Source organism: Oncorhynchus nerka, linkage group LG4 (assembly GCF_034236695.1).
Source record: "Oncorhynchus nerka isolate Pitt River linkage group LG4, Oner_Uvic_2.0, whole genome shotgun sequence".
Taxonomy (NCBI): domain Eukaryota; kingdom Metazoa; phylum Chordata; class Actinopteri; order Salmoniformes; family Salmonidae; genus Oncorhynchus; species Oncorhynchus nerka.
The window spans coordinates 31,449,126-31,473,016 of record NC_088399.1 but is presented as its reverse complement, the minus strand read 5'-3'; the positions used below and the strand labels follow the sequence as shown (position 1 = coordinate 31,473,016).

The 23,891-nt window shown below is 45.0% G+C and overlaps 1 protein-coding gene across 1 annotated transcript in view; it reads right to left on the bottom strand.

The window, feature by feature from the left end:
- The window catches only part of LOC115122022 (RIMS-binding protein 2-like), a 78,578-nt gene extending 59,780 nt beyond the window's left edge, over positions 1-18,798 (bottom strand). The window contains 1 exon segment of the mRNA XM_065017456.1: positions 18,517-18,798. The gene's annotated coding sequence lies outside the window, so the exon portion shown is untranslated.
- Positions 18,799-23,891: the final 5,093 nt, after the last annotated feature.

The window sequence follows — 23,891 nt, the reverse complement described above, 5'->3', positions numbered from 1 at the left end:
GTCCCATATCAATGCAGCTATGATGTAGTAAGTGGAGCTAGGCAGTTACCAAAAAGCATCCTCCCTATCACCAAAAATACACTTACACAGGGCTGCACAGATTTCTTCTTCCTCTACAAAGAATTCAATCAGTATATGTTGTAGAAGAGGAATATACACCCTGTAGCTAAATATATGACACAGTACTGAGATCAAAGAGCACATTTCTGCTGAGGAGATTCCCATCGTCTCCAACCCATCGGCCAGGAAAAGGGAGAGGTTCATGTCACACAACCAATCTCCAAAATCCGGAAAAGACACCAGTGTCTCTATAGTACTTGCTTATCTACCTCACTTGCTTTGGCAATGTTAACGTATGTTTCCCATGCCAACAAAGCCCCTTGAATTGAATTGAGTGTAGGTGACATCAGGCCTAAGTCACCACACAGACCACACAGCTATGAGAAATGGGTGGCAGCGTACAGTGAGGCAGAGCTGACAATGCTGGAGTGCCCAGTGTCCATGATGTACAATTGCACTGCATCTTCCAGCTCTCCTCCGGCACAGTATATGGGAGAAGCTTCCCTCAGCCAGCCACAGAGCTGCATGTGCCACACTAAAACCCCAAACCATGCAGCCTACACACATTACCGCCATACATAAATAACCACACACACATGTCCAAACACAGGCAAGACACCCAAGGGATAGAGAGAGGGAGGGAAGGAGATGAGAAGAAGAGAGAGAAAGATAGATAGATACTATGCAGTTGTTGGGGGAGGCCAAGTGATGATAAGGAGCCGTATTTACCGTGTCTGCTGGCTAGCTACAGTAGCATTGTAGCACGGTGACTGATGTTGCTAGTGTTCCTTCCTTCCTATTATCTTGGGTGGCTAAATGTCAGGCGGCTGCAGCAGCAGCGGCGCCTGGGCCTGCGTCTCTCCCTCCCTTCCTCCACCTCTCTCATTCCTCCACCCCCCTGACTCTCTGTCCCCCTTTCCTCCTGTCTCTCTCTGTCTCTCTGCCTCCTGACTATCTCTCTCTTCTCTCTGTCTCTCTCCCTCCCTTCCTCCACCTCTCTCATTCGTCCACCACCTGACTCTCTGTCCCCCTTTTCCTCCTGTCTTTCTCTCTCTCTGCCTCCTCTCTCTCTCAGGCTCTCTGGTTGTACAGCTAGCTCCAGAATACCCTTTGCTGAATTAATCTCCTACCAGCAGCAGTAGTTCCAGAGGGCTGTACTGCAACAATAGTCCTACGAGGAGGAAGCTGCCACGCTTGCCTGTCTGCTGGGGGCTGGGCTTCCAGTGGGCTGCCTGACTGACTGCCTCACTACCTGACTGACTGTCTGAAAGCTGGAGATAGTTGCTGAGGGGTTTGTCTGAGGGTGGATTGACCCCTCCTCCGATCCCTTCCTCCCCTCCTCCGCTCCCCTACTTGTAGCTATGGAGCAGCATAGTGTATGGGGTGGGGCTAATTGGGCAGTGCTTGACTGATGTTGCTCTCTCTGTCACATACACAAGCAAGCAAACACAATGCTAACTGCTAGAAAGCTAAAAGTGTATGCTGTCGGTGACTGCAGAATCGGTGGAACCTGTTTGAATGTAGTCACATACTGTAGTTCTCTGTCTGTCAGGGCTCTGACGCTGGGGTCTGTATGTATGCAGATTACACACCTGAGCATTGAACAAGATCCTAAGGGGCAAAGGAGGAGAACGATGGAACGAGAGGAAGAAAATAAGAAAGAATATGAAGTCATAAGAGAGTATGACATAAGAATAAATTGCGCATGATGCGCAGTGCACCCGAACCAAAAACATGCTGGATCGGTTGAATAATCTGCTGTGTGTTTTGATGCTTGCTGATGGCAAATTGAATGAGTAATCTTCTCAGTTCTAACACAAATTGAATCAGAGCAAATACACACACACACACACACACACACACACACACACACCTTCTTCCTCTCATAATTCTATGCCTTAATCAGTGTGCGTGTGTGCCCAGTGCTGTTGGGCCCAAAATGACTTAATCTGGTTAGTCAGATTTGAAATAATCCAGGAAGGCCCTATATTTCAATGATGTCATATTTTTTTGCACATATTGCTCCTTGCTTTAGATCTGGTTTATAAGATTCATATGGCTGAGATTCTATAGAAAATAGACCATACATTTATATTGCTGAATTTGACTGAAAGAACATGTGGTATTACTGAAATGGGTCTGCTTTTCCAGCTCTCTCACTTCGAGGGGTCATTTCAGTCATTAATAGCTCGAGGACAGGAGCAGGCAGTTGCCGTAGCAGCATACCTAAAAACACTTCCTAAGTTGTGTTGATTTTTGGGCCATGTAACACAGCTATTTGGACAAGCAGTAGTAAAGGCTTTCTAAATTCAGATAGCCCCTTCCTTTGGCTAGCCGTGGCCTTTGAACCCTCTATGGACGTCATCATCCGTGTGGGTATACTGACTAGTCATCCTTGCATTGCTACTGGGCAAAATCTGTGACTTCTTGTTTTGAGAATGTTATTTCGCTCTCATTGACTTAGACACTGAGTAAAATATACAGTGTTGCATAGGTGTACAGTATTTTACCCTTTCACTTCTCAATAACAACAAGACTCCACAACAAGAAAATGACATCATATCAGTTTGGAAATGAAAAATCTACAGTCTCCAGACCATTCTGCTTCATAAAAATAAACAACTCTCAGCACGTCTATTTTCTTTTGATTTATTTAAAACTCAACAGAGAAGGATTATTTGACTATCATAAGTAATACACTGAAAAGCATTACGACCCCCCCCCACCCAACCCCATGACTATCATAAGTAATACACTGAAAAGCATTACGACCCACCCCCACCCAACCCCATGACTATCATAAGTAATACACTGAAAAGCATTACGACCCCCCACCCAACCCCATGACTATCATAAGTAATACACTGAAAAGCATTACGACCCCCCACCCCACCCAACCCCATGACTATCATAAGTAATACACTGAAAAGCATTACGACCCCCCACCCAACCCCATGACTATCATAAGTAATACACTGAAAAGCATTACGACCCCCACCCAACCCCATGACTATCATAAGTAATACACTGAAAAGCATTACGACCCACCCCCACCCAACCCCATGACTATCATAAGTAATACACTGAAAAGCATTACGACCCCCACCCAACCCCATGACTATCATAAGTAATACACTGAAAAGCATTACGACCCCCCACCCCACCCAACCCCATGACTATCATAAGTAATACACTGAAAAGCATTACGACCCCCCACCCAACCCCATGACTATCATAAGTAATACACTGAAAAGCATTACGACCCCCCACCCAACCCCATGACTATCATAAGTAATACACTGAAAAGCATTACGACCCCCCACCCCCACCCAACCCCATGACTATCATAAGTAATACACTGAAAAGCATTACGACCCCCCACCCCACCCAACCCCATGACTATCATAAGTAATACACTGAAAAGCATAATGACCCCCCACCCCACCCCACCCCCATTTTCTCTGCTTTATCAAGCTAGGGATATTTACCACTTCTTTGCTAACAAGCCAAGGTTTTTTTCTAGATGAAAAAGGGCTTAGGTGGTGGGCACGACAGAGGGTGTGGCGAAGTGTGCGGTTGGCCTGTTGGCGTGACAACATTTTAGAGGACAATGTAGATGCCCCTATTTTAGTGGTGTAGAGAAATGTTTGCATTTTTAAGCCAATTCCCTGCACATTTCTCTATGTAGCAGAAATACACTTAAACAGTTTTAAAGCTAATTTCCTGCTATTCTACACATTTTGCCATGGAGCTGAGAACACGTTTCAGTTTGAATGCTAATTTCCTATAATTCTTTGCATTTTGCCATGGCTAGTACTGCTCTTTTGCTCAAACATAATAATAACATAATTACTGCTAAATTCATTGTTTTGGGAATTTTCTATTCTCCCTGGCTTTATTTTGGTGATTGTTAGTCCCCAAAGATTATATTAATTTAAAATATATCGGTCAAATATCTACATACTTTTTGTACACACTATATATCTGGTTTTAGTAATTTAAGTTTGCACTGAAAGCATTTTTCCATCCCCAAAGTTTTGGAGGAACACTAAACGATCTTGTCCAAATCAGTTAGCTTTTAATAATGTGTCTTCATTCAAAAGCTTAGAACCTACTTAAATATGTGGATTAAACTATTTTACAAATGGAAGATAAAATACTTACATGGAAAAGACAGGCTTTACAGTGGAAACCCGGGAAAAGCTATTGGACAGGTGCTGGTGAATTGGCACAACATTTTTATCAGATATAAATAAATTATTTCAAAATAGTATTAATTGCAGGAGCACGCACTTGTGCACACACGCATGCACAAACACCCACATACACACAAACAAGTAGGTAGGTACAGTAAATAGGTGGTTATATATTTCAACTGACCTTTCAATTACTTAGCCTATGTGCCAGCAATGAGCTCTCTGCTCTGCCTCTGATTTGATTATGGGCTGGCTCAGTCCATTCAGATCTGGATCAAGTCCGCTTTTATTAATGCCAACACAAACCATGCGTCCAGCTGAACTCAGTGCCCAGGCTGGCTACACCCAGACTGCATGGGACTTGGTAGAGGAGTGGTGGGCCTTCGTAGGCACCCAATCCATTGCTTAATTAACCCAATAATTCATGGGTTACCCCCTTTCCTGTTCCTGTCTGTCACGATACAGCTACTGTATATCTCATTGTGGAATAGAGGAATCGTGTTGGTTCTATACATTTTTTGCTCTATGAAAATGGTGCTGTGCTTTTAGCAGTCTCCTGGAGAGGATAATGGAGTTATGGAGGATAATGGAGTTAGGAGGAGAGAGAGAGAGAGAGAGAGAGAGAGAGAGAGAGAGAGAGAGAGAGAGAGGAGAGAGAGAGAGAGAGAGAGAGAGAGAGAGAGAGAGGGAGAGAGAGAGGAGAGAGAGAGAGAGAGAGAGAGAGAGAGAGGGAGAGCGAGAGAGAGAGAGAGAGAGAGAGAGAGAGAGGGGGGAAGAGGAAGAGAGAGAGAGAGAGAGATAAAAGAGCTCTGCTCTGTCTGGGTCTAATTCAATTAGGGAGGATGGAGACCTCAGCTGATGCAGACCCTACCGAAATCACTTTAGGAAGCATTCACCAAAACAATGTTAATTTCCTGGGGGCGAGTGGATTCAATAGAATTGCAATATAAGGTTTTTTATCGGGATATTTTAAACCAGTGATTATGTCTTTATGCATATGAATAACACACATTATTGACACTAATTACGGCCCTGGCACTACACTGTTATAAGCCTTTATTATTAATTAGCAGTTTTTCCAGTTAGCATCCATATTATTATTATCATCATGAGGACCATCATTGAGGGGGCTGTGCCGGGGCTCGCACAGAAGAGGCGTTGCTATGGGGACTGTGTCTGGGAGACAGTTGTAGCCTTCTAGCGGGAGCGAGACCCTCCTTAAAGACACACAGGTCATTCCTCATGCAGGGTCTCTTCCTGCTATGCTCTGTCCATCACTGAAGGGCGACAGACAGACAGACAGACAGACAGACAGACAGACAGACAGACAGACAGACAGACAGACAGACAGACAGACAGAGACAGATATACTGTATATCACGCCTCACCTCTCCACTGTGTTAGCTGATATGTGATGAGCATTCTAACACAAAATGGTTGCCGTGCATCACCCAAGTGGGTGCCACATATTGGTGGATGAGGTGAGTTTCCCCCTTACTATGTAAAGTCCTTTTTGTACCTAAGTAGGTAGAAAGTTGCTATTTAAATTCAATCCATATACAGTGTGGTCCGGCATTGCCACCTTTGATAAAGAAGAGCAATAATGACTGTATAAAATAAATAATTAAAATACTGAGCTTCAGTGAACTCCAAAAGTATTGGGACAGTACCTTGTACTCCAGCACTTTGTATTTGAAAAGGTACAATGACTATGAGGTTAAAATGCAGACTGTCAGCTTTAATTTGAGAGTATTTCCATCTATATCGAGTGAACAGTTTAGAAATTACTGCACTTTTTGTACATAGTCCCTTCATTTTAGGGGACCAAAAGTATTGGGACAAATTCACTTATGTATATTAAAGTAGTCAAACGTTTAGTATTTGGTCCCATATTCTTGGCATGCAATAATTATACCAAGCTTGTGACTCTACAAACGTATTGTTTGCATTTGTGTTTGGTTTGGTTGTGTTTCAGATTAGTGTGTGCTCAATAGAAATGAATGGTAAATGATGTATTGTGTCATTTTAGAGTCACTTTTATTGTAAATAATAATAGAATGTTTCTCAACACTTCTACATGAATGTGGATGCTGCCATGATGACGGATAATCCTGAATGAATGGTGAATAATGCTGAGTGAGAAAGTTAGAGGCATATAACATGCTAACCTTCCGTTATTATAATGATGAGAGGTCAGCATAACTTGGGGGTATGTTTATTTGTGCGTCTGTAACTTTCTCACTCATCATTATTAGTAGTGTATATGTTTGGGGTGGCAGGGACCCTAGTGGTTAAGAGCGCTGGGCCAGTAACCGAAAGGGGGCAGGTTCGAATCCCAAAGCCAACTAGGTGAAAGATATGTTGATTTACCCTTGAGCAAAGAACCTAACCCTAATTGCTCCTGTAAGTCACTCTGGATAAGATAATCTGCTAAATGACTCAAATGGAAAAATGAGAACATATATTCCAGCATCCCCAATCTAGAAAACCTGTCACTATAACACAGTCCCACTCTGGCAACCCAGCCTCTGGTGACTCATGTGGCATGTCCATTCTATTTCACAAAGCTGGAATGAGCAAGAATTCCTCCTGCACAAGGACCATGGAGTTACGGAAATGACTGTTGTGTAACCATAACACAACAATGTGGATGCAATAACAGGTTTATGTGCATACGCAAACACTATTCACTCTGCCAGCATAATATCGTTCCCTGTAAATGATTTACATCACATTTACATATTTCATAATTGTTCCATGAGTTGATGTATGGCAATATGGAGAGCATGTCAGTGAAGTGGTCATTACCATAAGAGCGTTAAGATACTGGATGGACATAACAGCTGACCATCAAGTCACATGGATGCCAGGAAGCATGTTCCAGCCTTTAGACCTATGCGTGTTGGCCAATGACAAGCCATTAGCGTGTGTACAGTAAGGTGCTCTGCACATCGCTGCCATCTCCGCCTTACATCTCCGTTGGGTGAAATTGATTTGGAACAAGTGAGGCTTGCAACAGAAAGAAGCCATTATGGTCTGTCAGTTTCCCTTTATGAATCTGTCCCTATCTTGCTAGTGGGCTTGTTGCCAGGACAATAGCTCCAGCACCTTCCCTCCCTGGACCAGGAGGAGACCCAGAGGACTTCCACTCCTTCCCCCATTTTCCTTTCCTTACTTTTTCTTTGCTCTTCACTTCACCTCCACACACTCTCCTGACTCCACAATCCAAAGTGCCACAGCTCACATTTACATTTACATTTAAGTCATTTAGCAGACGCTCTTATCCAGAGCGACTTACAAATTGGTGCATTATCCCACTACTGGACAGCACGGGGGATTTGACCTGCTTCGTTTCCGACCTGGGCCGGTTCACCCCTCCTTAGACAACCTGGTGGTCCCGGGCTCCCCCAGGAACACCATATCGATACCGAACTTAGCGTGGACACCCGTTCGACATAGTGTGCTGCAGCCCAGAGCTCCTCAGCTCACTTGATCCACCAACCTCAGCCTCCCAGTGACTTGGATTACAGGCACATGCCACCGCATGTGCCACCAGACCCACACATTTGCTATGCATGAGAGCTTGCCATAAAGACCTATATGCCATAAAGGAACAGGAGATACACTCTCTAATCTATACAATATACATTCTCTGAGGACATAGATTGTGATCAAGATAAATGCAGTAAAGAGTATGATAAAATATGATTAGGTCTTAACCAATGGCTTGAAGGGCCAAACCGCTGGTTATCTGGAAACCTAACTGATCAAAAGCAGATATGGTGCAATATGCTGAGCTCTGGAGAATAGATGGCATTTTGTGTGTTCAAGATTTAGAGGGCCACTAGTAGGACACAGTGACAAACTCCTCCATCTGGCCTAAGGAGACCCCACTCCCAGGGGCACTTCAAAAGGTGCCATCCCTTAACTCAAGGAAGATATAAATGCAATCCCTTATTATTTGAAGGAGATTAAGGGGTGAAATTTGAAAAATACAGTACAGTTCAAAAGTTTGGGGTCACTTAGAAATGTCCTTATTTTTTAAAGAAAAAGCAACCTTTTTGTCTGATAAAATAGCATCAAATTGATCAGAAATACAGTGTAGACATTGTTAATGTTGTATGGAATGGAATATCTACATAGGCCCATTATCCGCAACCATCACTCCTGTGTTCCAATGGCACGTTGTGTTAGCTAATCCAAGTTTAACATTTTAAAAGACTAATTGATCATTAGAAAACCCTTTTGCAATTATGTTAGCAAAGCTGAAAACTGTTGTTCTGATTAAAGAAGCAATAAAACTGGCCTTCTTTAGACTAGTTGGGTATCTGGAGCATCAGCATTTGTGGGTTTGAGTACACGCTCAAAATGGCCAGAAACAAATAACTTTCTTCTGAAACTCGTCAGTCTATTCTTGTTCTGAGAAATGAAGGCTATTGCGAGAAAGGCTACATGCGAGAAATTGCCAAGAAACTGAAGATCTGGTACAACGCTGTATACTACTCCCTTCACAGAACAGCGCAAACTGGCTCTAACCAGAATAGAAAGAGTAGTGGGAGGCCCTGGTGCACAATTGAGCAAGAGTACAAGTATTGGAGTGTCTAGTTTGAGAAACAGACACCTCACAAGTCCTTAACCGGCAGCTTCATTAAATAGTACCCACAAAACACCAGTCTCAATGTCAATAGTGAAAAGGCGACTCCGGTATCGCCTTTTTCTTAGCAACTCTGCCTAGAAGGCCAGCGTCCCGGAGTCGCCTCTTCACTGTTGACGTTGAGACTGGTGTTTTGCGTGTACTATTTAATAATGCTGCCAGTTGAGGACTTGTGAGGCATCTGTTTTTCAAACTAGACACTCTAATGTACTATGAAATGTCTAAGTGACCCCAAACATTTGAACAGTAGTGTACATGTTTTCAACACCCCAAATTCAATTTTTTTTGCATCTACCAGGGCTAAAGAGCAAACGACTTTCCTAAGACGACAGTACAGGAGGACATAAGAAACACAATGTCATAACTGCCAGTCTCACATAATGACATGTGTGTCCAGGCATAGCCTCCTCCCCAGGGCCTGTCATACAGTAAAGAGGGGATGGGGCTGTGACTGCATGGAGCTAGGGATCCAGGGCAGAGTTAGGCCAGTCTGAAGTGACAGCTGACTCAAGGGAACACTGATGCTGCCTCTGTCCCTGCCTGCTGAAATTAGCCACCCTCCAGTGGACACGTCTCCTCATGACTCCCTCTAAACACTCCTTCCCCTCAGGGAGGTGTGTGTGTGTGTGTGTGTGTGTGTGTGTGTGTGTGTGTGTGTGTGTGTGTGTGTGTGTGTGTGTGTTAATGGGAGTTGATGAGAGAACACAGAAACACTTCTCAGACCTGCTTACACACAGCTCTGAGGAAGGACACAGAACGAGAGAGGGCCGGCCGACGAGCTGATGTGACGTCCAGGCGTCTCACAAAGCATTATGGGTGAATGATATAGGGCTGGAGGTTGGGAAGCTACCGTTTGAAATCCCTAGTGGGGTGTAGTGGTCCTGTTGAGCGCCTAAGCGAGGCACTTACCCCGCCCAGGCACTGCAATATCTCGAGATATAAAAAGCAACATATCCACCTAGACAAAAGCAACCTGTAGTGCATTGCTTTAAAAGGATGCCTGAATTCAATGTACTGTCTCCCTCTCCCTCTTCCTGTACTGTCTCCCTCTCCCTGTAATGTCTCCCTCTTCATGTTCTGTCTCCCTCTTCCTGTTCTCTCTAACTCCCACTCTTCTGTGATACAGATTTCTCTCTGAAATGTTTCATTATCAAAGTGTATAATGAGGAAAATGTTTCTGAAAGCCAAGCTTGTCAGAACATCAATTTACAGTCTCTCTAAAAGCTTTTCAGACAAAACGGCTTTGGCCCTTGAGTGACCTCTGATTGGAGGGTCTTCAAACTACATGAACCAAGCCACAATAACACCAAAAGCCAAGAACACAAGTGTTTGTTTTATCTAGGCTATTATTATTATTTTATTCCTGAACTATGAATGTGTTTGGGTTATTAAACTGAACCTTCCAGGGGAGGATTTCCTAATCCTCACATACACACACACACACCGCTGTGCAAATCACTTACACTTACCATTGGAAGACTGTCTGTCAACCATCCAGCTGGCTCACACATACAGCATCCCCCCTGACAGACAGACCAACAGCCAGACAATCAGCCACAAGCAGCCATGCCACCAACCAGGCAGGACGCAAGCCAGACAAACCGGCCAGCCTGTGGATCTGTCAACCAGACAGACAGATATCCAACCAGACAACCAACCAGCTCATATAGCAGGAAAAGAGACAGATGGACAGATAGATACTGTAGGTGAGACATCTCATTCAACATTGCTTCTACGGGATCGGTGTCCCTTCCATGGGACGGTTGTGTTGCACTGAAGTAAGCTAATGCGATTAGCATGAGGTTGTAAGTAACAAGAACATTTCCCAGGACATAGACATATCTGATATTGGCAGAAAGATTAATTTCTTGTTAATCTAACTGCACTGTCCAATGTACAGTAGCTATTACAGTGCAATAATGCCATGCTATTGATTGAGGAGAGTGCACAATTTTAAACATGAACAGTTATTAATTTACAAATTAGGCACATTTGGGCAGTTTTGATACAAAATTTTGAACCGAAATGCAACAGTTCATTGGATCAGTCTAAAACGTTTCACATACACTGATGCCATCTAGTGGCCAAAATCGAAATTGCACCTGGACTGGAATAATACATCATGGCCTTTCCCTTGCATTTCAAAGATGAAAAAAAAAAATACAAGAGAATGGTTGTTTTTTTCTTTGTATTATCTTGTACCAGATTGATTGTGTTGTATTCTGCTACAATCCATTCACATCTCCATAAACTTCAAAGTGTTTCCTTTCAAATGGTACCAAGAATATGCATATTCTTGCTTCAGGGCCTGAGCTACAGGTAGTTAGGTATGTCATTTTAGGGGAAAATTGAAAAAAAGGTTGGGGATTCATAAGAGGTTTAAGACCAGAGAATCAGACATCCAGCCAGCCAACAAACCATCACATCCATCTACAAAAAGACAAACAGGGGGCCTCCTGAGTGGCGCAGCGGTCTAAGGCGTCACAACAGACAGGCTGACCTCAGTCGTCAGATGAACGGTGCTTCCTCCGACATTGGTGTGGCTGGCTTCTGGGTTAAGCGGGCGGGTGTTAACTTGTTGAGGACGTGGTACCGAAGTGGGGACCACAATCAGCAGAAATGCTCAAGAGCGCCACCATAGAGGTTGATAAACCTCAAACTTTCATTAAAATTGACATACAATATACTGAATTAAAGCTACACTCGTTGTGAATCTATCGACCAAGTCAGATTTGTAAAATGCTTTTCGGGGAACGCATGAGAAGCTATTATCTGATACCATGCACCCTCAAAATACATTTACATTTACATTTAAGTCATTTAGCAGACGCTCTTATCCAGAGCGACTTACAAATTGGTGCATTCACCTTATGACATCCAGTGGAACAGTAGTGCATCTAAATCTTTTAAGGGGGGTGAGAGGGATTACTTCATCCTATCCTAGGTATTCCTTAAAGAGGTGGGGTTTCAGGTGTCTCCGGAAGGTGGTGATTGACTCCGCTGTCCTGGCGTCATGAGGGAGTTTGTTCCACCATTGGGGGGCCAGAGCAGCGAACAGTTTTGACTGGGCTGAGCGGGAACTGTACTTCCTCAGTGGTAGGGAGGCGAGCAGGCCAGAGGTGGATGAACGCAGTGCCCTTGTTTGGGTGTAGGGCCTGATCAGAGCCTGGAGGTACTGAGGTGCCGTTCCCCTCACAGCTCCGTAGGCAAGCACCATGGTCTTGTAGCGGATGCGAGCTTCAACTGGAAGCCAGTGGAGAGAGCGGAGGAGCGGGGTGACGTGAGAGAACTTGGGAAGGTTGAACACCAGACGGGCTGCGGCGTTCTGGATGAGTTGTAGGGGTTTAATGGCACAGGCAGGGAGCCCAGCCAACAGCGAGTTGCAGTAATCCAGACGGGAGATGACAAGTGCCTGGATTAGGACCTGCGCCGCTTCCTGTGTGAGGCAGGGTCGTACTCTGCGGATGTTGTAGAGCATGAACCTACAGAAACGGGCCACCGCCTTGATGTTAGTTGAGAACGACAGGGTGTTGTCCAGGATCACGCCAAGGTTCTTAGCGCTCTGGGAGGAGGACACAATGGAGTTGTCAACCGTGAAGGCGAGATCATGGAACGGGCAGTCCTTCCCCGGGAGGAAGAGCAGCTCCGTCTTGCCGAGGTTCAGCTTGAGGTGGTGATCCGTCATCCACACTGATATGTCTGCCAGACATGCAGAGATGCGATTCGCCACCTGGTCGTCAGAAGGGGGAAAGGAGAAGATTAATTGTGTGTCGTCTGCATAGCAATGATAGGAGAGACCATGTGAGGTTATGACAGAGCCAAGTGACTTGGTGTATAGCGAGAATAGGAGAGGGCCTAGAACAGAGCCCTGGGGGACACCAGTGGTGAGAGCACGTGGTGTGGAGACGGATTCTCGCCACGCCACCTGGTAGGAGCGACCTGTCAGGTAGGACGCAATCAGCGTGGGCCGCGCCGGAGATGCCCAACTCGGAGAGGGTGGAGAGGATCTGATGGTTCACAGTATCGAAGGCAGCCGATAGGTCTAGAAGGATGAGAGCAGAGGAGAGAGAGTTAGTTTTAGCAGTGCGGAGCGCCTCCGTGATACAGAGAAGAGCAGTCTCAGTTGAATGACTAGTCTTGAAACCTGACTGATTTGGATCAAGAAGGTCATTCTGAGAGAGATAGCGGGAGAGCTGGCCAAGGACGGCACGTTCAAGAGTTTTGGAGAGAAAAGAAAGAAGGGATACTGGTCTGTAGTTGTTGACATCGGAGGGATCGAGTGTAGGTTTTTTCAGAAGGGGTGCAACTCTCGCTCTCTTGAAGACGGAAGGGACGTAGCCAGCGGTCAGGGATGAGTTGATGAGCGAGGTGAGGTAAGGGAGAAGGTCTCCGGAAATGGTCTGGAGAAGAGAGGAGGGGATAGGTCAAGCGGGCAGGTTGTTGGGCGGCCGGCCGTCACAAGACGCGAGATTTCATCTGGAGAGAGAGGGGAGAAAGAGGTCAGAGCACAGGGTAGGGCAGTGTGAGCAGAACCAGCGATGTCGTTTGAGCAAACGAGGATCGGATGTCGTCGACCTTCTTTTCAAAATGGTTGACGAAGTCATCTGCAGAGAGGGAGGGGGGAGGGGGAGGAGGATTCAGGAGGGAGGAGAAGGTTGCAAAGAGCTTCCTAGGGTTAGAGGCAGATGCTTGGAATTTAGAGTGGTAGAAAGTGGCTTTAGCAGCAGAGAGAAGAGGAAAATGTAGAGAGGAGGGAGTGAAAGGATGTCAGGTCCGCAGGGAGGCGAGTTTTCCTCCATTTCAGCTCGGCTGCCCGGAGCCCTGTTCTGTGAGCTCGCAATGAGTCGTCGAGCCACGGAGCGGGAGGGGGAGGACCGAGCCGGCCTGGAGGATAGGGGACATAGAGAGTCAAAGGATGCAGAAAGGGAGGAGAGGAGGGTTGAGGAGGCAGAATCAGGAGATAGGTTGGAGAAGGTTTGAGCAGAGGGAAGAGATGATAGGATGGAAGAGGAGAGAGTAGCGGGGAGAGAGAGCGAAGGTTGGGACGGCGATACCATCCGAGTAGGGGCAGTGTGGGAAGTGTTGGATGAGAGCGAGAGGGAAAAGGATACAAGGTAGTGGTCGGAGACTTGGAGGGGAGTTGCAATGAGGTTAGTGGAAGAACAGCATCTAGTAAAGATGAGGTCGAGCGTATTTCCTGCCTTTTGAGTAGGGGGAAGGTGAGAGGGTGAGGTCAAAAGAGGAGAGGAGTGGAAAGAAGGAGGCAGAGAGGAATGAGTCAAAGGTAGACGTGGGGAGGTTAAAGTCGCCCAGAACTGTGAGAGGTGAGCCGTCCTCAGGAAAGGAGCTTATCAAGGCATCAAGCTCATTGATGAACTCTCCGAGGGAACCTGGAGGGCGAATAATGATAAGGATGTTAAGCTTGAAAGGGCTGGTAACTGTGACAGCATGGAATTCAAAGGAGGCGATAGACAGATGGGTAAGGGGAGAAAGAGAGAATGACCACTTGGGAGAGATGAGGATCCCGGTGCCACCACCCCGCTGACCAGAAGCTCTCGGGTGTGCGAGAACACGTGGGCAGACGAAGAGAGAGCAGTAGGAGTAGCAGTGTTGTCTGTGGTGATCCATGTTTCCGTCAGTGCCAAGAAGTCGAGGGACTGGAGGGAGGCATAGGCTGAGATGAACTCTGCAATACTCCACCGTCACCAAAAACGACAGATTTTGCGTTATCCGTCGCAAACGAAAACGCTGAAATAAAATATAAAACATTCATTACCTTTGACGAGCTTCTTTCTTGGCACTCCTAGATGTCCCTTAAACATCATTTAGGGTCTTTTTTCGATTAAATCGGTCCATAAATAGCCTAGATATCGAACTACGACTCCGTCGCGAGTAAAGAAAAAAAATAGCATTTCATAACGTAACGTAATTTTTTTAAATTCAAAAAGTCGACGATAAACTTTCACAAAACACTTCGAAATACTTTTGTAATGCGACTTTAGGTATTAGTACACGTTAATAAGCGATAAAAATCCTCAGGAGGTGATGTGAAAAGATTAGCTTGTCTGTGGAAAAAATGCTGTCTTGAAAAAGTCGAACCAAAATCTGGGCGGGGACAGTAGGAAAGGAGTTCCCTTGTTTCGGTTAGACCAATAATCAATTGCGCAACAAATGACGTGACTCTAGACAACCTGGGGAAGCTGTAGCTCGGCTCTATGTAATTCTGTTCGCTTTTAACAATTGCCTGTAGTCGCGGAAGAATATATTTTTCCATTTTCAGTGAACAGATTTTCATGCACTATTCGATGAAACGCACGTTCCGTAAATGCCACAGGCGTGATTTAAACAGTTTTGGAAACGAGTGTTTTCTATCCACAAACACTAATCATATGCATATACTATATTCCTGGCATGAATAGCAGGGCGCTGAAATGTTGCGCGATTTTTAACAAAAAGCTGCGAAAATCTGCTTGAATTCTGAACTTCCCTAATTAAGAAGCGTGGTTAGGCTGGTCATGTTTTGGAGGACACATGACTCCACCTTCACCTCCCGAGCCATTGGGGCGTTGCAGCGATGAGACAAGATCGAAATTGGGGAGAAAAAGGGGGTAAAACACAAATATATATATTTTTTAAATATGACAATCAGGACAACATTCTACCTAGAGGATTCAGTCCTAGAGGAATCAAACCAGCCAGACAATTGTACACACGATCAGAAAACCAGCCAGCTTCAAGAACTGTTACAGAATCCCCCTGCAGAGGGCGCTGTGGGACTAATTTCCAGCGTGCTGTTTACGTTTGGCTGGCACAGCCTTATCTAACTCTCCCACTCAAGTGACAGATATCGATCCACTCCAGCTTGTGGTTTCAGCCAATCAAACAGTCCCGATGCACTCCACACTCTGTCAATACATTGATGCATCCTGTGATAGGTCAGATGCTCCTAGCTAATCCAGCACTGGCCAGTCGGGTCCATGCTCTTTCAAGTGTAAAGTATTAGCTGGGCCTGAACTGTGTTTTCTCCAGTGTCAGAGCGTGGATGGACATACTGTATGTGCATGGGATGTGAAAACAAAGTAAGTTGTTGTAGCTGTTGTTATCATTGCAGTATGTGCTAGAGTAATAGTATTCTATGTACGTTTTCATTCTTGTTATTATTATGTTACTACTAATATTGTGTGCAATGATTAGTCACTCTTTACTACTTCCTATTTCCTAAATATTTAAATACAGTCCTTGCTGTTGTGTGTTTCTTTGTAAAAGCCTACTATCCGTGTAATATATAGATAGTAGGCTATTGCAAAGAAACACACAACAACAATAATATACAGTCCTTGCTGTTATACTTACTGTGCTATTGACATGCTAGTCATTCATGTAGTGTTACTATGTAATATGTGGTTATTAGGTCATTATTAGATACAGTCCTTGTTGTTCTATCCCAAAAGCTTATTTCTCTCAGATTTTATTTACGAATTGGATTACATCCCTGTTAGTGAGCATTTCTCCTCTGCCAAGATAATCCATCCACCTGACAGGTGTGGCATATCAAAAAGCTGATTAAACAGCATGATCATTACGTGCAGTATTGTCACACAACACAATACCACAGATGTCTCAAGTTTTGAGGGAGCATGCAATTGGCATGCTGACTGCAGGAATGTCCACCAGAAATGTTGCCAGAGAATTGAATGTTCATTTCTTTACCATAAGCCGCCTCTAACATCGTTTTCGAGAAATATGTCCAACAGTCATCACAACAGCAGAGCACGTGTAACCACACCAGCTCAGGACCGCCACATCCTGCTTCTTCACCTGCGGTATCATCTGTGGGAGGGGGGCACACTATTTCCTATATAGTACACTACTTTTGACCCGAACCCAAGTAGTGCACTATATAGGTAATATGGTGCCATTTGGGACACAGTCCGTGATGGTTGTGATAAAGTGAAACCCAGTGAAAGCATTCCTCATTGCAGATGGACTGGAATAGAGTGAGAGTAGGAAAAAGCCTGAGGTCTGTTAGCTGCAACATCCAATGTGCCAAATGTCAACCTCAATAACAACACCTTTACCACCCTGTGGCCTTGAGACACTACTATACCAACACAGCCTGTGGGGTGCTCTCTCTTCCTCCATTTGTCTCATCATGTGACCCTTTCTCTTTTTTATATATATTTTTTGCTTACGGAACCTGGTATTCTCAGGCGGTCTCCTGTCCCAGTACTAACCAGGCCCGACCCTGAACAGGTGTGTTCAGGGTGGTATGGCCACAAGCCTATTTTTTTTACCCCATTTTCTCCCGGAATTTGGTCCCTTGGCTCATCTCTGTAATTCCTCAATAGGCTCGGGAGAGGCGAAGGTCGAGTCATGACCCACCTGGCCACATACTACTTATCACACTGCTCTCTAAACTGGATGTCAGTCGCACCAACGTGTCGGAGGAAACACCGTTCAATTGACGATCGGAGTTAGCTTACAGGTTCCTGGCCCTGTCAAAAAGAGTCGCTAGAGCACGATGAGCCAAGGAAAGCCCCACCGGCCAAACCCTCCCCTACCACGGATGGCGCTGGGCCAATTGTGCACCGTCCTATGGGGCTCCTGGTCAAGGCCAGTTGTCACCCTGTCACCCTACACGTGTCATTGTAAAAGGCAGCTTGATTTTGAAGGTAATATCAGCTCATCACATAAAACCACCCACACACAGAGAATCCCTCTTAGTCATCCACTATATGAACATTTAGCCTGGTCCTGGCCATATCTGCTCAGGTATATTCAACCCTGCAATTACCTACCCAGCCTACCTCCCTAGTCATGAGGTAGCCTCACCCAGCCTATCCTCTCCCCTCCCTCCACAGCCGTGCTGGCACTAGCCAGTCGAGGCCAAGTGGTATATGGCCCTGCCAAATCCCACACAGCACTGCCTTGCCATGCCTAGCCCCATTTAGCCCTATACAGAAGCACAAAAGCCTGCATGGTGTCCTATAGACTGTAGACCCATGTAGCCAAGCTCTCCACAGGCCTTCCCAGCTCCATCTAGCCATGGTCCTGCCTAATGTAGCTACTCAGTCTGGCCCAGCCTAATCCAGAAGTGTTTCAGAGCTGCAGTCCCAGTCATAGCAGTCTCTCTCAAAGCAGCAGAGCAGAGTAGAGCTGAGGAGGAGCACGCAGCAGACAGACACTTCTCTCTCTCTCTGCAACACAGCAGCATCGCCCACGCAACCAAGTCCATGGGCACAAATCACAAATATGCATGTAAGTGTGCAAGCAAACACACACACACACACACACACACACACACCACACCTGATTAGTCATGGTATATTCCTGTTCAGAGGATTGAAGATGAGTGTCATGGCTGACATCTACTGTAGTTTCTGAGTGTGTGTGTGTTTAGTGTAAACCAAGTCAATACCATACAAGTTTGTTTACAGAGATGTTCTTTGCACCATTGTTCCAATACTGATCTATCCGAGTCTGTGGTGAGAGCGTTACACATGCAGAAATGCATATGCTACATTTTGCAGAAGGTTATGGCAATAAGAATTCCCACTGAGACAGTGGCACAACACTAGTGGTGCATAGGGTAAAAAAGCTCCCTACCTCAAAGGCAGTTCCCCCTTTGTCTCAAAACGACTGTATCCTCCCTCTCATCACCGGCCGGCAAGGGTGACGCGGCAGTGGCGTGTGTCTACGTGTGTGTGCGCCGTGAGCGTTCCAAAGGCTAAATGGTTGGTCCAGTCTACAGCTCCGAGAGTCAGACGAACTAAGGCTCTCTCACACACACACACCATCTCTCAGTTACTCGCTTGTATTCCCGCTCTCTCTCGCGCTCTCTCCTCCTTAGTAGCACTCGCAGGTTCTCTATCACGACAAACTCCCTCCCCTACTTCTCAGCCTTTCTCTCTCTCTCCCTTCCCTGTCTCTCACAGATGCACGCGCATGCTCCGTGCAGTCCGCATCCCTCCTCTTTATTCCACTCACAAAAATTCACACACAAACCCACTGAAGGTTGTCAGCATTCATATCATTTGCCTGTGTAAATCTCAGCTCATTGATGTGTAAATGATTGCATCATGGATGAACGTTTCCTCTTCACGCATCTCCTCCCTGCAGTCCTCCCTGAGCAGCCTTCACACCCATGTCTCGCTCTCTCCATCTCTCTCACTCTCCTCTCTATTTTTTAGAATAGAGAAAGGCATGATCTGAGTATACTGGGTCGATGTATTCCTGCCCTGGATCACTTAACTCTGCTCCTTCTTCCATCCTCTTAGCCATGATTCATCATTCCTTTCTTCCCCCCATTCAAACACTGACATACGTCCCTCACTCTTTTCTTTCTATTCCTTCATGCATTTATTTTTGAACTGCTATGTCACCTGTCCTCAACTTAGGTTTGGTATAGTGAGATGTGTGCTTCCTGGCTCTGCTTGGACTCCTAAAAGACCTTTACCTTAAAGTACTGGAGGACATGGGCCAATGGAAAAACCAAAACTAACCAGGACAGACCAATCAAAACTCACCTTCACCTTGACTGACCAATAAGCAACAGTGCCCTCTCAGCCCTCCCCAATGCCAGATCATACCTCTAAAAGCAGAGTAGTGTTTTAGAGAGATTACAATATCACAGCGGCAGGTATTGGTTAGTCATAAGGAGCTCTCTATTTTACAGGGCTGGAGAGAGGGAGAGAAAAAAAAAAATCTCCTCCACTCTGTTGCCTAGCAACGCCAGCTGCTCTGAGAGTACACACTCCCTCCCTCTCTCTCCGTCCTTAGATACGGTTCTTTATAAGCCAGTTGGTTTTCAGGCACAATGCAAAACCCTGTAAGACTCTAGTTGGGATTGGACAGAAAATGAGTCTGAGGAGGCAAGGTATCATTTGAAAAGACCTTTTAACCACACCCACTGAAGATGCTAATAACACGTCATCATGGATTTCACCCTGTTTCAACCTCTGATTGGTGAATCCAGACATTGCTTTTTACCATTGGGTCATTGGTGCTTTCAGTGAGATATGCTGTCCTCTCCTGGACACATTGACAACTGGCTTACAGTACAACATATAAACAGCAAATTTAACAAGGATATGCATAACATTTGGGTTATACAGTGGGGAGAGTATTTGATACACTGCCGATTTTGCAGGTTTTCCTACTTACAAAGCATGTAATTTTGTCAAAGGTACACTTCAACAGTGAGAGACGGAATCTAAAACAAGAATCCAGTATATCACATTGTATGATTTTTAAGGAATTCATTTGCATTTTATTGCATGACATAAGTATTTGATACATCAGAAAAGCAGAACTTAGTATTTGGTACAGAAACCTTTGTTTGCAATTACAGAGATCATACGTTTCCTGTAGTTCTTGACCAGGTTTGCACACACTGCAGCAGGGATTTTGGCCCACTCCTCCATACAGACCTTCTCCAGATCCTTCAGGTTTCGGGGCTGTCGCTGGGCAATATGGACTTTCAGCTCCCTCCAAAGATGTTCTATTGGGTTCAGGTCTGGAGACTGGATAGGTCACTCCAGGACCTTGAGATGCTTATTACGGAGCCACTCCTTAGTTGCCCTGGCTGTGTGTTTCGGGTCGTTGTCATGCTGGAAGACCCAGCCACGACCCATCTTCAATGCTCTTACTGAGGGAAGGAGGTTGTTGGCCAAGATCTCGCGATAAATGGCCCCATCCATCCTCCCCTCAATACGGTGCAGTCGTCCTGTCCCCTTTGCAGAAAAGCATCCCCAAAGAATGATGTTTCCACCTCCATGCTTCATGGTTGGGATGGTATTCTTGGGGTTGTACTCATCCTTACAAGGCGAGTAGAGTTTAGACCAAAATGCTCTATTTTTGTCTCATCAGACCACATGACCTTCTCCCATTCCTCCTCTGGATCATCCAGAAGGTCATTGGCAAACTTCAGATGGGCCTGAACATGCGCTGGCTTGAGCAGGGGGACCTTGCATGTGCTGCAGGATTTTAATCCATGACGGCGTAGTGTGTTACTAATGGTTTTCTTTGAGACTGTGTTCCCAGCTCTCTTCAGGTCATTGACCAGGTCCTGCCGTGTAGTTCTGGGCTGATCCCTCACCTTCCTCATGATCATTGATGCCACACGAGGTGAGATCTTGCATGGAGTCCCAGACCGAGTGTGATTGACCTTCATCTTGAACTTCTTCCATTTTCTAATAATTGCACCAACAGTTGTTGCCTTCTCACCAAGCTGCTTGCCTATTGTCCTGTAGCCCATCCCAGCCTTGTGCAGGTCTACAATTTTATCCCTGATGTCCTTACACAGCTCTCTGGTCTTGGCCATTGTGGAGAGGTTGGAGTCTTTTTGATTGATTGAGTGTGTGGACAGGTGTCTTTTATACAGGTAACGAGTTGAAACAGGTGCAGTTAATACAGGTAATGAGTGGAGGACAGAGGAGCCTCTTAAAGAAGAGGTCTGTGAGAGCCAGAAAGCTTGCTTGTTTGTAGGTGACCAAATACTTTTTTTCCACCATAATTTGAAAATAAATTCATTAAAAATCCTACAATGTGATTTTCTGGATTTTTTCCTTCTCATTTTGTCTGTCATAGTTGAAGTGTACCTATGATGAAAATTACAGGCCTCTCTCATCTTTTTAAGTGGGAGAACTTGCTGACTAAATACTTTTTTGCCCCACTGTATGTCATGCAATAAAATGCAAATGATTTACTTAGAAATCATACAATGTAATTTTCTGGATTTTTGTTTTAGACTCCGTCTCTCACAGTTGAAGTGTACCTATGATAAAAAGGACAGACCTCTACGTGCTTAGTAGGAAAACCTGCAAAATCGGCAGTGTATCAAATACTTGTTCTCCCCACTGTACTTTAAAGGTAACATAAAAGGTCAAGGCAAAGTCAGAAGAAGGCCACTGGTGAGCTCACATGGGCTAAGCCTTACCTTCCCTTTGGCCTGCAGGTTCCTGGCAGCGATGATTGACAGCTGTTTCTGGATCCACAGCAGCTCTGCCTGAGACTGTCTCAGTAGCCCCTCAATATCACTTGACCTGTGACCTCACAACATGTCCTGGCAGTCTGGCACACGCATCGTATATCACAAAGACACACACAATCAGTATGCTGTAAACACACACATTCACAAATATAGACTTTGTATAATCAAAAACACAGACTCATGCTCACACACATATACACTGTATTCATAATAAAAAACACAATACAGCTTCATCCCTAGATTAGGTATAAATCCAATGACCTGATGTCAATAGTTTAACAGTGCTGCTGCCACACATCAAGAGCTCTCTGGCTTTCCCCACAGACTGACTGACTGAGTATCAATTCAAATCAAATCAAAGTTTGTCACGTGCGCCGAATAGAACAGGTGTAGACCGTGAAATGCTTACTTACAGGCTCTAACCAATAGTGCAAAAAGGTGTTAGGTGAACAATAGGTCAGTAAAGAAATAAAACAACAGTAAAAAGACTGTCTGTTTACAGTAGCGAGGCTATAAAAGTAGTGAGGCTACATACAGACACCGGTTAGTCAGGCTGATTGAGGTAGTAAGTACATGTAGATATGGTTAAAGTGACTATGCATATATGATGAACAGAGAGTAGCAGTAGCGTAAAAGAGTGTGTGTGTGTGAGTGTGTGTGTGTGGACGTGTTTAATAGTAAAATAACAAAAATAACAAAAATCTGACCTACTGGGGGACATTTTGTTAGTCCCCACAGGGGCAAATGCTATTTCTAGGGTGTTTAGGGTTAAGAATTAGTGTTAGGGAGAGAGAGAGCATGGAGATTATTGTACACAGCACTACAATGACAGGAGGAGCCGCTGGACCTAGGCCAGCTTTTATCAGCCAATACTAAGTACCCCTCTCCATCCCTCCGCTCTGCTGCTGTCCTCCTTCCAGCCACTCAAATCAAATCAAAAATCACTCACCGTCATTAGTCATCACAAACATCCCTCGATGATGATTGACATGGTTAAGGGGGTTAATACTGCTTAGCTCACTGGGGGAATTATATAGATTAGACTACAAAGACCACAGGATACGGAAGTCTTTCACAAAGGTTTGATATCATCTTTTATCAGTACTCAGATGCTCCTTGGCTTAATCTGAATATAATGGTTCCTTTTCTTGTTGTGGAGAGTTGGACATGGGTATGGGTCCTTAAAATAGCTAGAATACTTAGATATAAAAGGTGTCTGCCTTAACTGCTACAGCACTGGATTGACTGTAGTCAGCTCTTTTTCACGACCGCAAAGTCAACACTAGATGGAAACGTGGTCTCACAATTTCTGGGAATTTTCATTCTGGGTCCTAACTTTGATTGATTGAAATGTTGAAATGCTGCTCTCATTCATACACACCCACCCACCACACACACACACACACATCATGGGTCTGTGTGACACACAATTGGCAGTGACCCATCAGCCTAACATGGCTTTTACCATGAGGATGATCGTATCTCCAGGCTCAGATGGGAGAATCCCTTCTTTAAACCAGTGAAGGTTTTCTCTCTAGGACGTTCCCATTCACTTTAGGCAGCTGCTAGGGTTCCTTACAGCAGGGTTTTGCCTATTGTACCTGGTAAGAGAGCAAACATCAGTCTATACATTCACTCTATTAGTGATCTGGAACATTTCCATGTTCTACTTTCTAGCTGAATAATGCCATTATATCATGTGACTCTTTAGCCTAGAATAGAATTAGTTGAGCAATGTGAAATATAATCATATTTTAAACTGATACCAATATTTTTGGGCTTTAAAAAAGGTGTCTTAAAGCAACCCTGTTCCTCGAGTATCCCCAATAGTAAACATTTTTTATGTAACCCTGGACAAGAACACTTGTCATCTAATCATCAAGCCCTCAATAAGCCGGATGAGGTGAGTCTGTCCAGGGCTATAACAAAAATATGTACTGTTGAGCGTACTCAAGGACCAGGGTTGGGAAACTCTGTCTTCGAGGAGAGC